Source organism: Protopterus annectens, chromosome 1.part2 (genome assembly GCF_019279795.1).
Source record: "Protopterus annectens isolate FY-2018-M chromosome 1.part2, PAN1.0, whole genome shotgun sequence".
In the NCBI taxonomy this organism is placed as follows: domain Eukaryota; kingdom Metazoa; phylum Chordata; order Ceratodontiformes; family Protopteridae; genus Protopterus; species Protopterus annectens.
Window position 1 is genome coordinate 1,259,579,648 of NC_056727.1, and position 16,046 is coordinate 1,259,595,693.

Here is a 16,046-nt window from a genome sequence, read left to right on the forward strand (position 1 = left end):
GGCTCACAACACTTTCAGTTCTCTGCGCTACCCTTGGGTTTATATACTGCTCCCTGGGTATTCACCAAATGCTTAGCCCCGGCCATAGCATTTTGCAGACAAAGAAATATACAGATTTACCCTTATCTGGATGACTCCTCATTCAGACAGTGGGCAAAGAAAAACTGCTCCAGGACCTCCTCTTTGTTAAAACCCTCCTAACTTCCTTAGGGTTCACCATCAGCGAAAATAAATCAAAGCAAACTCTCTCCAGGAAGATTATTTTCTTGGAAGCACTGCTGGACACAGCATCCCAAGTGGCCTTCCTATCCCAGAAAAGCAGAGATTCCTGCCTCTCTACTTTACCCAGCTGGCTTTTAGAAGTCACCTCACGGCGAGGAAGTTCCTGCAAACCTTGGGGTACATGGCATCTTGCATCCTTCTAATTTCTCTGGCCAGGTTTCACATGGGAAATCTTCAGTGGTTTCTTAAGAACCTTTGGTGTCAGCACTCTCAGTCTCTAGAGACCTCTCTCCCTCTGATCCCTTGTATAAGGGCCGAGTTTCTCTGATGGGCAGGGGCCTGTGCAAAGAACAAGGGTCTTCTCTTCATCCTCTGCTCTACCGGGCAGACAATCACCACTGATGCCTCAGACATTGTTTGAGGCACTCACCTAGCAGGCAGGTGCACCCAAGGTCTTTGGAATGCTCATCACCTTCCCTCACACATCAACCAGAAGGAAATGATGGCAGTAAAAAAGCTCTGACATCCTTCAAACCCCACCTCAAGCCAGGGATTCTCCTTATCAAAACAGGCAACACCACTGTAATGTGGTACATCAACAAACAGGGAGGGACACATTCTTACCCTCTGTGCAGGTTAGCCATGAACCTCTGGCTCACAGCTTCCTCCATGGGATTGCACATAATAGCCCAATACCTGCCAGAGATCAACAACACCCTGGCAGACCACTTAAGCAAAAACCTACTGGACCCCCACGAATGGCAACTCCACAGAAAAATCTTTTTGCAATTCACTCAGGAGTGGGGAACTCCGGTGGTGGATCTCTTTGCTTTGCACCTCAACTACCAGCTAGAAAAATTCTGTACCAGGGAGGATCACCACCTAGCATGGAAGGTGGATGCCTTGACCTTCCCCTGGAACTCCCTCTTTGTGTACGCATTCCCTCCTCGGTCTCTTATTCCCAAGGTACTGATCAAGATAAGGGAAGAGAGACCAAAGGCCATCCTCGTTGATCCAGATTGGCCCAGACAGCACTGGTACCCCTTACTGCACAGCCTGACATCACAGCCTCCCAAGCAGCTTCCACTGACTTCAGACCTCTTGACTCAGGCGAGGGGGGAAATGCTGCACCCAGACTTGCAGACTCTCAAACTGTCAGCATGGCTAATACTCTAGAAGCAAACAAGTTGCCCCTGTTAAGCAAACAGGTCTTAGACATTATCACAGAGGCCAGAAGGCCCAGGACCAGAACATCTTATGCAGGGAAATGGAAATGATTCTGTTCCTGGAGCCAGTCCAGATGGGGCAGTTCCTCACAACCTTCCATTCCTCTTATCCTAGACTATCTAGCGGAGTGACTCAATAGTGGCCTCTCCTTCTCTTCTGTTAAGATCCATACCTCAGCCATTTCAGCTCATTTCAATACAGACCAGCCCCTGATCTCACATCCTTTGATTAAACAATTCCTCAGTGGGTCTTGTTATATCAGACCTCCCAGAAGGCCTCCTACGCCAGCCTGGGACCTGAATTATGGTCTGTTAAAACTAACCTTACCATTCTCCGAACCTGCTGCTTCAGCAGAACTGAACTACCTCTCCTGGAAGACTGCTTTCCTTCTAGCTATCACCTCAGCCAGAAGGGTTTCAGAACTTCAGGCACTGATGGCCATTGAAACCTTCATCATTTGCCATGCAGACAGGGTCTCCCTGAGGGAGGTATCTAATGTGACTCTCAACCAGGCCATAAATCTACCCACCTTCTTCCATAACCCTTAAAACAAGGGGGAAAGAATTCTGCACTGACTAGATGTGTACAGACAGCTCAGGTACTACCTGGACCATACTAAATCCTTCAGGAAAACAGAACAGCTTCTTGTCAGCTTTGCCCCAGGGGCAGAGGGGAAGGCCATTTCCAAGCAGATCATTTCCATGGATATCACACTGTATCCATTTCTGTTACAGGTTATATAGGAAACCACCCCCTAAGACTATTTGTACGCATTCCACTAGGGCAGCCTCCACTTCCCCAGCATTCCTCAGATGAGTTTCCACAGGCACATCTTGGAAGCCGCCACTTGGACCTCTGTCCATACCTTTAGAAAGCATTACCACCTACCTCTTTTCTCTAAGGCTAGGGCAGGGTTTGCCTCTGCAGTTCTGCATGACATGCTTACCTATGCCTAGGTCTCTAACTAATCCTTCCACCCCTCTTCTCAGCTTTCGGAATACTCCCACAGGTGATGACTGCAACAGCGAAGCATGAAGAACATAATACAGTTTTTTACACTTACCATAAATGTAGCTGTTCAAGTGTATTCACTGTTGCTGTCCTGGTTTCCCACCCTCCTTCCCCCCTTATATCCTCTTTCCTTAGGGAGAAATAAGCTTCTTATGGTGGCTTTTAGCCACCAGGACCACTTTACCATATTTCCTTGGGCTTCTGACTGGTTAGGGCAGAAAAACTGATGTAATGCCTTGCTTTATAGCACTGACAACCTGACATCAGTCATCAAGTGACAGCAGCCGATGCAGAAAAATATTGAGTCTGGTATTCGGGCTGGCTGAGGGCTACCACAGCAGGGATAACCCACAGGTGATGACTGCAACAGTGAATACTCTTGAACATCTACATTTATGGTAAGTGTACACAACTGTACTTTCATTGGCTATGTTAGAAGTAAAGGTACAAACCTCAGTTTACCACTCTTTTAACCTGACATGGGATAAAGCAATAAGATACCTCGGAGACTAGTCAAATGTGATAATGGACACTGCTAAAAATATTCACTAGGGACCAGCGTTTAGAGAGTTGATGTACGGTAGGAAGATGAGGACAAATGAGGGATTTGGTTGACAATGTAGTTATTGCTTTCAGAAGATTGAAGCATAAAATGCTCCCAAGATGTTGCTGGTCAGTCATCGAGTATTTTAAAAGTCATTAACAGGGGTCCAAGTAGTGCACTGACTAGAAAGTGAAATGGAAGTCAACAGACATGATGCTGGTGCATCACATGCCTCTCAATCTCTTATCATAAAAACACTGGGCAAAACCAAAATAATGGGGGGGGGAGTCCAAAAATAGTAACACATTTTAGCAATTGTTCTCATAAACTTTGAAAGTAGCTAGAATAAAAGGTACTGTGTTGTCATGCATTTTCTGACGGATATGAAGTCTGATAACACAGATGCTTATCATTATTGAATGCAATCATCACTGTTTTGCCACAGGAAACCACACATTTTATGAGGAATAGACCAAAAATATGAGGCAAAATCTGGACATTCTGTGAAAATCTGGACAGTTGAGAGGTATGATCATCATAGGCAATAAGGGATCTCACCAAATGTAAGCTCACAGGTGTAACAAGAAAGGCAAAATAGGTTGTTTGTACAAGCTATGCTACTGTTGTCCTTCCTTTGCACAAATTACGTATTTACACTTAGGTTCATAGGTGTGTACTGGACTAATGGCACTGGGGCCTTTACAAGTCTAGCCATAGGATTACCCTGGCATAGTGCCACCCGACCTTAGTTCCCAGTGCCTCTGTCAAGTAGAGCCACTGGTGTTATCCCTGGATTGAATTTTCTGTTTCCCATCCACTCATCAAGATTTCTCTTGAAGACGGTCAGTGAGGTGCTCTGCTTGACATGTATGGGAAGTCTGTTCCATAGCATGGGCAGTCTCTGGGTTATGAACCTGTCCATCCAGCATGTTCTGTTAATTGTGGTAATGAGGTTGAGGTCTCTGGAGCATGTGGTGCAGAAGGATGGGGATTTGTTTAGAGGTAGCATTTCTAACAGAGCTGGGTCAGACATGGCTTTGTAAGTCAAGCAGAGATTGCCTCTAAGTAAGCGATATGAGACAGATAATATTTGGAGTTTTTTTAGTCTGTCCATATAGGACATGTGTTAAGGCCTAGGATCCTCTTTGTGAGGTACTTTTGTGGCCTCTCCAGTTGCTGCAGGTGTCTGGTGAGGTACATGCTAAATGGGGCATTGTACTCGATGATTGGTCTAATGAGGGAAGAGTAGAGGGAGACAAAGACCTCTTTCTTCCTGGATGCAAAACCCTGTGCCACATAGAAGGACTTTCTGACCACAGTGGCAATGTGGTGATTAAAAGAGAGGTTGCTTTCAATCTGTGTTCCCAGATCTCTTATAATGTCTTCTGTGTTCAGTGGACTACCATCAATGTAGTAATTCATGGGAACCGAGTTTTTCTCAAAGGGGATGACGACAATTTTTGGCATTGAGCTTAAGGCCATGGTTCTGACACCAGTCATTGGTCACAGTGAGGCTATTCTGTAGGATGTCAACATTACTTGGGGAGTTAATAATAGCTCCCAACTAGCAATCCTCTGCGAACTTTGTCAGCCAGAGTCCCTTCATGTTTGCCTGGACTTCAGAAAAGTAGATACCAAACTGGAGAAAACCCAGGACCGAACCCTGTATGACTCCTCTCATGTCTAATCATCAGTCTGACTTGGAGTCAGTTACTTTCCCACTGTGGGTTCTATCTGTGAGCCAGTTTGCAACCCACCTAGTGATACAGAGGTTGATGCCAAGCTTAGTGAGTTTTTCTATGATTCCTGAGTGGGGAATGGTATCAAAAGCCTTGGCTGTATGAACCACCTTGCCTTCATCCACAGCTCTGGTGACTGACTTAAAGAAGTCGACGAAGTTGAGCAGGCATGATCTACCCTTCAAAAAACCAAACTGTGTGGGATCCAGAGTTTGGAGATTCCCTATATCCTTGTTTATTAGGTCCATGATGATGTGTTCCATAGCTTTGCATATCAGACTTGTCAGGCTAATGGGGCGATAGTTCCGAGGGTCTGTAGTCACTCCTCCTTTGTGGAGAGGGATGACTGTAGCACTGCGCTGTTTGACAAGGACAAAGCCTGAGGTAAGGCTGGGATTGAACAGTTCACACAGGTGAGGTGCCAGTTCACCTGTAGTTCATGTAGAACACAACCAGGGATATTGTCAGGTCCCATAGAAGCTGTATTCTTGGCCTAGGACAGTGCTGTTTTAACCTGTGCAGCAGTAATACTGGGTGCCTGGCAATCTACTTGCATTGTGATTGGTCCTTTGGGGGAGGGTAAAGTTGGTACTGAATCTGTCGGCCAGTATATTGGCAATATCTGTTGGCTCAGTATAGGAGGTATGATTGTGCAGTACCTCAGAACAAATCTGGGTATTGCTGTGGAGATTCTTTACATAACTATAGAAGGCCTTGTGATTGTCTTTACTATCTGCTGCAATTCTGTTTTCATAGTTAGCTTTAGAGGATTGGGTGAGGGATATCAGCTTTTTGTTGATGCAGATAAGGGAGTTTTTCCAGTCTTGGGACTTTACCTTATTCCGCATCAGTTTCCTCCTTCTGTTATAGAGTTTGTTTATGGCAGGGTACCACCAGATTGACTTCCTTTTTTTTGGAGGAGAGTGTCTTAGTTCTATTGGGTATGGTGAGATCCATGCATTTGTGTACATGTTCGTACAGTGCATTGGTGTATGATTCTGTAGTCATGCAACTATTCTCCATTTGCATGTGTGCCGTGAAGTTAGCCACCTCTGTTCTTAGGATCCCAAAGTTAGCTTTGGAGAAGTTTTTTATGGTGGCTACCTTTGCTGGGAGGGGGAGAGGGATGTGGATTTCCAAGGTGATTAGTTTGTGGTCGGATCTAACCAGGGAGGAGCTGACTATTGGTGTAGGGCAATGGTCACCCCATGTTAGTAATGACCAGGTCAAGAATGTTGCTATCTCTAGTGGGGGTAAGAACGAGCTGGTTCAGGGCATTGGAATTAATGAACTCCAGGAAACGTTGGGCAAGTGTATTGGTACATGAGTAGTTTATCCAGTTAATGGACAGTATTTGAAGTCACCTAATAAGACAGTGTTAGGTTGGACCCTAATATTCTCCAGGGTGCTTAGGAACATGGAGAGTGAGTCTTGGGACATGGTTGGGGATCTATAGCAGGCTATGACCTGAATCGCTGTCTTACCCAATGTTAGCTGCACCTGAAGTATCTCTGATGCGTTATGTTGGGCTACCAGTCTGGAGGTGTGTGCATCCTTTATGAATATGGAAACATCACTGCCCTTGGTGCTTCTGTTTAAGTTCTGGGGTTCAAAGGTGTGGAATGAGTTGTAGCCTGGTAATGCAGGGGTGCTTTCTGCTGCCTTGATCCAGGTCTCTGTTACAGCACAAATGTCAATATTCTCCATTTTTAAGTAGTGCCTCAAGTGAGTGCATTTTGAGATTTAGACTTCTAGCATTGAGCAACATGACCCTCAGATTGCATTTGTTTGTAGCTGTACTTGTACAGTAGAGAGTCGATTATCCTAAGTCGCACCTAGGGTAGTTCGGATAATCAAACTGTTCGGATAATCAAACATATAACTGAACTGGATAAAAAACTTCTAAAATCTTGGTTTTTTTGCACGCAGTAATACACTTTTCAACCATTCAGCGATTCCAGTGGGCAATAAACAATATTTTTCATATATGAGCTTGCTACATGCTCAAACAATATGCAAAGAGAATATGTATAATGTTTACATATTCAGACTTTAGGGTTTTTTCTACCTGAAAACTTTGGAAGGCTGGTTCGCTTAACTGACGTTTCTGATAATTGAAGTTCACGTAATCGACTCTCTACTGTAGTTTATACATCTTGTTTTAAATGTGACCAGTAGAAGAACCTGTATCTAAGATAAATGAATGACCTAAGGATGTACACATTTCCTTTTATTTAACAAAGTTTTCCTGATTGTTTTAAAAGAAATCCAGTATCTTACAAATGCAGTGCTAAGAATGAGAACAGCTTTTCACAATTATCTACAAACATCAACACTGTGTACTTTAAAACAGACATAGAAGGCATTATTTTATCGTTCCATATGTGACATAGCTGTGCATTCATGTTCATCATTCCTTCCCAACAGCAAACTGTGAACAGAACAACAACCTCCTTATTGAGGAAAGTTGGTATATATTTAAGCATTTCTTTTTATTTAAATGAACAGTTACAGACATGTATTTGATTTAGACTGGTATTTATAGTCTGGGATGTCACATTTTCTTAATGGTAATCTACAAAGAGTGGCACTATGTGGTTATGCAAGCCATACACTTTCATGGTGACTACAAAAATGCAGGGCCTTTTTATAAACACACCTCCCTGTCACAAAAGCAGGGTTAGGGGCACAGCTAATATGCAGATAAGGGGCATTACACATTTGCATATCGGTATATTCATTAAGATAAATCCAAAACAAGCTTATTTGTATAGCAAATGTTGAGTGGCCCCAAGCTTAAACCAATAAGTGGAAGTTTAACAGGAGAATATAGAGTTACCAGGAGAAGGGAAAATGTTTCATTTGGTGTCAGGGATGGGCTTCACCATACATGGGCAGACTATTAAAGGAGTCGTTGGGGGAAATGTTTCATTTGGAGTCTGTAGAGCACTTGCATTTACATGGGCAGACTATTGAAGGGATCTTTGGGGGAATGTTTCGTTTGGTGTCAGGGACGTGCTTGTGCATATGCAGACAGACTACTGAAGAAGTCATTGGGGAAATATTTCATTTGGAGTCAGTAAAGTGCTTGTGCATACATAGACAAACTACTGAAGAGATCATTGGTGGAAATGTTTCAGTAGGTGCCTGTGCATATTTGGACAGACTGCTGAAGGGATCAGTGGGGAGGAATGTTTCATTTGGTGTCAGGGACATGCTTGTCCTACATGGGCAGACTACTGAAGGGATTGTTGGGGGGGAAGTGTTCATTTGGAGTCAGTGAAGTGCTTGTGTTTACATTGGCAAGCTATTGAAGGGATCTTTGGGGGAATGTTTCATTTGGTGCTTAAGCACACTTGGACATGTTACTGAAAGGATCGCTTAAGGGTATGTTTAATTTTGTTGCTTCTGCATACTTGGACATGTTACTGAAGGTATCACTTGAGGAAATGGTTCATTTTGGTGCTTGTGCATACTTGGACAAACTACTGAAGGGATCAGTGGAGATATGTTTTGCTTTAGTGATTAATATAATCCAATTCACAGTATAGAAAGACCTTAGATTTGTGTAGAGTATACCACACTGTCATACCTTTCAAATGTCCAGATTTTCACAGAAGGTAAAGATTTTTGAGTCATATTTTTAGCCTGTTCCTCACGCAATTTGTTGTTTTCAGTCACATTTCTGAGGACTGAACTCACTAAATAATGACATACATTATAGTTTCAGACTTCATATTCTTCAGTAGATGCATACTAGCACAAAACCTGTTTTTCTAGCAACTTTATATTTTTATAAGAGCAGTATTTAAAATCTGTCCCTATTTTGGGCCTTTGCCCCCCCCCCCCACATTTGTTTTACATGCTAGATTTATTGCATTAAGAGATTGACAGGTATGTGCAGCATTACTCATATTTCTCTTATCTCTGTTAGGAAACTTGAGACAAAGCTTTTTAAAGGTGGCTACCTGGGCATTTTGAAGATCAGTAACCATATAAATGTAAGGTAACACAGAGGTGGAGGGCAGTTCTTGCTAAATTATCACAACCCAATGCCATGCTTGCTCTTATCTCCATTCCAAGCAGAAAGCTCATGATGAAAATGGATGAGATGAGGTTTAGCCCTCCTGCAAACTGAAGATTATGGGTCTTGTTTGCCTGTGTCCGTATCCCCATTTTCTCCCCAACTGCAGTAATAAAATTCTCCATGGGAGAAAGCCTTTATGGCACTCTAGGTTGCTATGCAGTGAGGATGGGTTGGAGAGGCAGGGAGGTCTTGCCTCACTGCAGATTAGGCCTTTTTTATTATTGCCCTCCTGCGGCCTTCACATGAACGTATGGATATTTGGAGCGACATTGGTGTGCATTCACAATGCTTCCACATGCAGTGCGGGATGTCTAATTGTCTGAGTCTTCACAGCTGTCCTCTTTGTCTCCATAAGAGTAACGTCTAACAGTGGCCGTTCCTTATTCTTCCTCCTGAGACAGGCATCTATCCCAGCAACAGAGAGTCTAGACAAAACTTTGTCATTTGCATTCACAGGCAGAAACTCGACCTCTGGAGCCCTAGACCAAAGAAAGTGAAGGGTAAAAGATTTGGGAAAGTGGGTATAGTAAATAAAATAGTTGTTCAAATGGAAGACATGGACAGTAGTAGTGTGGGGCAAAACTGTCAGGTAGATAGGTAGTGGGATGGATGACTTAAAGATCTATGCTCAGATTTGCACTGCTTACTGTTCTCATAATGGATGCTACATTTCTCCGGAAAAGCCTATGTACTGCAGATCTAAACTCTGGGGTGATGACGCAAAATTAAAGGGTGAACCTTCATGAGGATGTTAGCAAGATTAATACCTGTGGCTTATTGTTTTTAAGTATAAAGTAATTCACTATAGAAAGGCTAATCTAGAGAGAAAGAGCTCATCTCTTTCATGCAAGGTTGGAAGAGGGCTAAATTAGACAGAAGACGGAAGAATGCCTGGAGGTCATTATTGCTATCAAAATGAGTCACCCCTCCCAGTGCGACCACAGAAATAGGATTCTGAGTTATATACCCTTAAAGGAGGCTGGACTCCAGTAATACAGAAGTGATCTCTGCATATCGCTTTGCTGTGACCATATGTTGAATAATGCATACAGTCTAGAAGGCTGAATCTCATAAGAGATGTTCATTTGTTAGTGGTCTATAAAGAAGCTTCCAAAATTTGACAAAATGGGGGGGGGGGGGCAAAACATGTGGACTTCCTAACTGTTATGGAGAAGGGTAGCCTAGAAGGCAGAAAACGTGGTATAATCTGAATCCACTGGAGGATGAGAAATCATGTGTATAACATGAAGAGATAGTGATGGAAGGTAGAATGGACATGACTGATAAACTGGTCAGACAAACAGGCTCATTTACACAAATAAGAAGACACTGCTTCTCAGGCAGTGTGATCAGAGCAGGGAGTGTCTTATCTTGTGAATTATTGGATATGAAACCATAAATTAAGAGGGGCTGGGCTAGGTGATGTGGAAGAGCAGTATATAATATCATTGGAGTGGTAGCTAAATGAGCAGCAGCTTTTCCTTTACCTGAATTCAATAGGATACCATATATCTTATTACCGTACATCTGCTGTGGTGCAGCGGTAGCGCTGTTGCCTCACAGCAAGAGGTTCTCCCGTTTGATTCTCGGCTGGAGTGCAGGGAGTACCTTCTATGTGGAGTCTGCATGTCCTCCCCGCGGTTGGGTGGGCATTTGAAAGACATGAGTAAATGGGCATGCCTTCGTTGAAGGTTGGATGTCGAGCTGGCACCTCGGCGTTCGTGAAAATCTACTGCCAATCATTAGCAGACCGGAGTTCCGCTGTGGTGACCCCTAACCAGGAAAAGCCAAAAGACAACAACAACAACCATATATCTTATCACCAAGGTTTCTGCATGTTCTTGTTTGACTTTATGTGCTACTACAGAAGTAAGTTACAGGATGCGTATTAAGATAAGACCAGGGATTATATAAGTTTTTTAGTTACTCATCCTCTCTAGTGTGCAACATATTAGAAAGCATTGCCTCATGAAACATTGTCTTCTGGGCAATGATATAATCCTTTTCATAACCTATAGATGTTATTGTGATCTGGATTGTGTTTTTTTTATAATCCCATAGTTTATATAAACAGTATTAGTGTAAGGGGTTTAGATAACTGATACATTTTGCTGTTTTGACACAGGCACCTAACACCAAACAGCTTTCTCTGTACAGCAACCATTTCTACTTTCCACTGTATGCCTCCTCCATTTTGTTGTACCCTCTTCCTCTATTACATTGAGCCACAAATTTCTATTTCTGCTTCCTTCCCTATTTAACACCCCTTATTCTAGTTGCAAATTCATGTATAACAGTTCTTCATGCTATTAGCTCTCTTATTCCTACCATCTCCTCATCTGCCTTATACTCTCCTACACTGCACTTCTTCCTACATCCATCTTCTCAGGTTAAAGTAACTTCTATTAGCCTCTCTTACTAGTTCCCTCTTATTTATAACATTGTGATTCTCAAATGTATTGTAACCAGAACTTCTGTGTTTGATGTTATATACGTTTGTACACATGCACTTACTTCATTGGACACTACTGTCTTCCATGTTGTATGCTATGGAAAAGCTAAATTGTATAGTATTTCTATTTCATATTGATGTATGTAACAATTAATATATTTTGTTATTGTAATTGTACCATCTTGACCTCGTGTGAGCAGAGTTCTTGGACGATTGTACTTCTATGGTCCACAAATGTGTAAATGGACAGATAAATAAATACCTAAATAAATAAATAAACAAATAAATAAATACATGCTTTATTAACTGTAAAATGCTAGAAAAGTTTGAGTTTTACTGGTCATTAGCAGGCTGTCACCTTCATAAACTTGTATCCAATTTTCTTGCAGAATCTGTTTCATTTTTTATTTTGTTTTATTTTATTTCATTTTATTTTGTTTGTTTTATTTAAGGGGATTAAATTATGAACATCAGCTGTACATTGCTGTATATGAGTTTGTGAGGTAGCTGTGTATGTGTAATTATTTATTCGTTTTTATTTATTTATTTTTGTCAGGATTTTTTCCCACTATGTATGACTTTTTTCAGGTGTGACCAGATGTGTTATTCATATGGACTAGGGAACATTTGTACAGGACACTTGGAAAAGTCCCATGACCTTTATTCAGTGGTGCTGGAGGGCCAAACTCCGATACTGTACAAGTGGAATGACCTTTATGCAGATACAAGGACAGAAGAGGTAGAGATGGAGAAAGGTCTGGAGTAAAACAGACTACTTACTTCCCAGCTACTTACATGTGGAGGGTCCAGATGTACAAACCAGTGATGCCAAAATCCTGCTAGCTACAATAATAAAAAATAGGGAGAATATAATTGAGGATATTTCTAGAGATCCCAGAATAAAACAATGAGTAAAAAGGTCACACAGACAAACCAATAAGTAAAAACTAAAAGACAAATCTAGCCAAGCTAGAATTTCCTCTGTGTAATTCCTGAAACCTCCTGTATTAGAGGCACATGGGATATATGCAAATGACCCTTTAAAGACAGCAGGTGTTTCAGCTATATGGCAGTTCTGAATGCCCATGACTTTCTTTTAATTTTTACTGATTGGTTTTCCTGTGTGACTGTTTTACTCATTGTTTTAGTTTGTTAGTTGGGATATTTTACAGACACCCTAATGGTTATGGACAACAGCTGGGTACGACAACAAATGTTAACCAAACAGTCCATTTATGCAGTACTCATGAAGCCATAACAAGGCTAAAACATGCATGTCCACAGCTAGTGGGTTTGGTTTTATTGGCCTGAATTTGTCCATAACAGATTTAAAAAGAAAAACGTCATGGGCATTCAAAATGGCCATATAGCCGAAACCCCTGATATCCTTAAAGGGTCATTTGCATATATCTCACGTGCCTCTAATACAGGAGGTCTAAGGAATCACACAGTGGAAACTCTAGCTTGGCTAGATTTTTCTTTTAGTTTTTAGAGATCACATATTAGTCAAGGATTTAAATAAAATATGATAGCAGCTACAGATGATGTCACATACAGAATGGAGGAAGTAGAGGAGATTAGAGAGATGGTTGGCAAAATGGTAGTCAACTTTTTTTTTGCAAGTACTCACAATTTAAGATAGATTACACAAGTCAAATAGATTTAAGTTGTACAGTTTCATTTTGAAGGAAACAAAACTATACTTTCACAGGTGATTTTTATGGAACATAATTTTGAATTCCTTGGGGATGAATGTGAAGCAGTTAAAGACAGTAACCTGCATGAATGTTTAAACATTGCCTGGCATACTGTCGTAAATAAATAAAAAAAAAATGAATAAATACATAAAAAGATTTTTGCATATAACATTGTAACAAGAGGAGAAATGAAAGCCATTTGAAAAATTTTACATGGCAAGAACTCTTTGTTAGCAAAAGATAGACTTTATTAATTTTATTCTGGACTGAAAAGTTAGAGGACAAAGATTTGAGAGACTTCAAAGAATGTGGGAATCTTTTACCACTAGAATGTATAATTAATGCTATTTTTAGCAATTAGTAGCTTTGCTTTAGGCAGTGTAGAATTAAGCAATAACGAACAAGGTTGGTGTGATATATAAAGATTTACCCAGGGTTGGTGTAGTTTAATCATGAGGGCAAAGCCCGAGTGATTAAATAAAGCCAGCCATGGGTAAATCTTAATATACCACACCACAAAGTCGGTTATTGCTATTATAAAATGACATTATTTAAAAAAAAAAAAAAAAAACTTATTTTTCCTAAATAATGTCTTTGCATAATGGCGCCATGCTGTCCTTCCGCGACTGGTAATATCCTGGTGCCTTTTTTTGATGTACTGTGCATGCATATGGGATTTGCATTCCTATGCATACCTAGTACATCAGTGCTTTGGAAGGAAAGCAACAGAGAAAAAGAATGCCTCCATTGCTCCATTTTACTTTTCTTTTTTTTTAAATAAAAAAAAAAGTTTTGGACAATTTAGGGGTAGGAGAGAGAGAGAGAGAGAGACAGAATAGAGGAAATGCAAGGAAAATTAGATACATGTCTTTAGTTTTGAATAACATACCTGATTTCCCTAGTATTTTCTCCGTCCTGTCTCTCTGCTATGTCTGGAGTCTAGATTTCAGATTTTATTTATTTAATTTTTGAAAAAAAAAAAAGTTAAGTTAGTGTATACCAATGAAAAAAATTCTGAGTGACCCGACCTTTTTCCGTTGGTAAATGCTTGGATTTACAATGGGCACGCTGATTGGGCTGACCAATCAGCATGCTCATTTTGAAATATTAATGGCCGGTCACTGTATAATTTATGGGTTGATCATGAGGGTGAATCCAGTGTGCTCAAACAAAGCCAGCAGTGAGCTAACCATATAATACCCATACCTTGATGTGAGTTATTGCTGTTGTACAAAGACAATTTTAAAAAGTAGATATTTTACCATTTTTAAATAATGTCATTGCATGAATGCACTATTTTCTCCTCCATCTCTTCTCATATTGACACTTCTTATTTATTTATTTTTAAGTGGGGGTTAGGATTAATTTGTTTCTCTTCTTTGTAATATGGAGAAGACTATGGATGTTGTAGTTATTTGTTTTGGTAGCTACAGTGCAAGGATTTCTCTTCTTTATTTTCATTTTGTGGCTGGGCATACGGGTTATTACTGTTATGCACTTTTATTAAATTTGTGTAATATTCTGTTTTTATTTTTTATTTTTGTGTGTTAAGTTCAAGGATGTAGCCAGACATACTTTTTGTACTCTAGTGAGTACATTTTTTTTTCTGAGCGTCATATTAGCACGGCTTATTTGGGTCATATTATTTCTACAACTGTCTAAATGAATGCCTTTAACAACATATGCAATATTGCTAATCTAAAAACAATATTTTTAATAGTTTTAGGGGGAACAGTTGACAATGTTAATTATATTTGTTAAGTGTTTAGGGTAGCATTTTGAAAGCTGTGCCCATTTTTAAGTGATAGGTGTTCGGGGGGTAGGGGGTAGCACTAAGAGCTTGTGAGTACAAAATGGAATTTGCTTGCTACAGCCCTGGTTTAGGTCTGTATTTTTCCACTTTATAGTACTAAAAAAATAGCTCACTACACTTCAGGTTATGTATTTGCTTTAGTTTTCCTTTCTTGGTTTATATTGATTTAACCGTTTAGTATATAAATGAGCTGCCTTAAGTGAAAGAGTAGTTGAGGTTCTTTTATGTGGCATTACACATTTTCCACTTTGTATTTTGGTTTTGACGTGTGTGTGTGTGTGTGTGTGTGTGTGTGTGTGTGTGTGTGTGTGTGTGTGTGTGTGTGTGTGTGTGTGTGTAACTGCACTGAGATCAGTACTTCTTTTTATTTGGGTGTGAGAAAATACAAATTGCTCCTAGGTGGAGAATGTTCTTGTCATTATTATAATTTTTCTGTAGTGTATGGATCGCATGCTAGTTTGTTTCACTTTGACCAACTTCTTTTTTATGACTAATGTTTGATTTATGTCGAGCACACTTATTGCTCTGCCTAGTAAGTGTGCATGAAATTGAATGTTATTTATTTATTTAACATTTGTGTACCAGTATTGTCCGAATGGACACCAGATGTCCTTTTTCAGCAGAGTCCTGGGAAGAAAAGCTCCACAAGGTTACAGAGTAATTTAATAAAAAATAGTTAACAAAGTTTAACAATGCTTATCAATAGTTTAAAAAAATAACAATAGTTTAAAAGTTTGACAAGTTGTTTAGGAGAAAAATGATCTCAAAAACATTTATAGGTGAGCATAAGTACAGTATATATACAATCAACTTCATAGAAATAAAAGTATAATAGATATTTACACTGTGTTCAATCTGCATGGGGTAGAGTATGGGATGAGGTTTGTTGATGAGGTTTTATTGTACATTGTCAAAAGTTTTTGAGGAGTGGATAGATATAGAGATGAACCTAGGACACATTATATTTGTAATGCTGAAATCATCTTGTAAAATGTTGTTCTAAAAAGAATATGATTTTGGGTGGTGGGGAGGGATGTTATAGATCGTAGTGTGGGCTAACCTACTTGTGGATGAAGTTTGTTGTCTCAAGCATCAGTTACCTGAGACTCAAGGGTCTGAGGATTGAAGCACCTCCACAGGAAATCATTGTTCATGGGACATGCTCACAGTGATGACCATTTTAAAATAATTCTCTCTTCTTCAAGTTGATGCAGCTCTGGAGTTGCTATATATATACTTATACATTAGTACTAG

At 40.3% G+C, this 16,046-nt stretch overlaps 1 protein-coding gene across 2 annotated transcripts in view; it reads left to right on the top strand.

The window, feature by feature from the left end:
- Positions 1-16,046, top strand: part of EVA1B (eva-1 homolog B) — an 897,639-nt gene that overhangs the window by 450,664 nt on the left and 430,929 nt on the right. The window lies entirely within an intron of this gene.